The following is a 1,394-nucleotide window of genomic DNA, read 5'->3' as shown; positions in this document are numbered from 1 at the left end:
GCCCAAATCTCCATCAGATATTTATTATAGTGCACAGCTAACTAAATGCAGATTGGGGTGATATTATCTAGTAGAGGCTGGTGATAATCCCCATCTCTCTGTATTAAGTTGCAAGATTTTTACTGCCTCTTCTGGTTTTGATACTAATTTTGACTTAAAAGGAAATATTTGTTTTTTAACCTAGAGATATTTTATGATTCTACGTTTTTCTTGTACACATTGGGTGGTTACCACTACCATGAACTCCGCCAGGAAAAATATAAGTGATAACTTAGAGGATATATCTGCACAAGCAATTAATGTGACATGACAAACTCCAGAGCTTTCTGAGCTGGAGTACACTGCTGTTCAGTGCAGCATCCTGGACCGCAGCACTTTGAGCCACGGCAGAGCCCTGGGCTGGCAGAGGACATGGCGGGGGGGTGTCATCAGCCCTGGGATCTGGTGGTGATACTGGGTGGCAGAGGGGCTAGCAGCAGCCTGGGATCTGGTCCCTGGTTGGCTGGGCTGACCAGACACAAAATGCGCTGAGAGGTCACCATCTACATGCGCATTTGATCACATAAGATAGTAACGTCCCTGACAGTAACTGTCTTAAAGCGGAGTTAATCAGTTTACTATGCGGTAATACCAGCCTATGTGTAGATGGTGATACTTTATTGCAGATCTAATTATTCAACTTCAGTAAGGCACTAGAGTCAGGTTTGGTAAACATCAGTGAAATAATTAACTTGTATCTTTATTGCAATAATAACATGAAAACAAATTTCAGCATGTGTAGAAGCAGAACTGTAGGTGCTTAATGAACCTTTTGGGCAAAAACATAGGAATCTCTGGCCTAGGCAGGAATTTTGCAGTGGCTAAACTCTATTGAAGCCCCACTTAGGGACCTAAGTCTCCTTTTGTAGATCTAGCCCTAAGTGACCTGTCAGGCTATACAAAGCCCTCTGCTGGAGGAGGAAATTGTATGTGGGGTGCTTTCCACAGCCACTGCACTCCTGGGAGAAATTTTGTCCTTTAAAAAGGTACTGCAAATGCCTGCTGGCCAGTTACTGAAGCCAGCATTTTAAAATGTGAGTTGTTCAAAGTTAGACAAATAAACCCACATGGCTGAGTAAACATCCATAGATTCATAGATTAAGGGTCAGAAGGGACCTAGTAGATCTTCTAGCCCAACCCCCCGCCAGGGCGGGAGAACAACAAAACCCCAAAACAAGAAACGGGACTCAAATGAGTCCAGCCAGGTAGGCTTCCAGCCTCTTCTTAAAGACCCCCAGGGTAGGGGCCAGCACCACTTCCCTTGGAAGTTGGTTCCAGCTCCTAGCCACCCTAACTGTGAAGTAGTTTTTGCGGATGTCCAATCTATACCTCCTCTCCATCAACTTGTGCCCATT

The sequence above is a fragment of the Gavialis gangeticus genome, unplaced genomic scaffold (assembly GCF_001723915.1).
Source record: "Gavialis gangeticus isolate Ggan-Ray unplaced genomic scaffold, GavGan_comp1, whole genome shotgun sequence".
NCBI classification, from domain to species: Eukaryota; Metazoa; Chordata; order Crocodylia; family Gavialidae; genus Gavialis; species Gavialis gangeticus.
The sequence above is the reverse complement of the archived record's forward strand: the minus strand, read 5'-3'. Positions refer to the sequence as shown.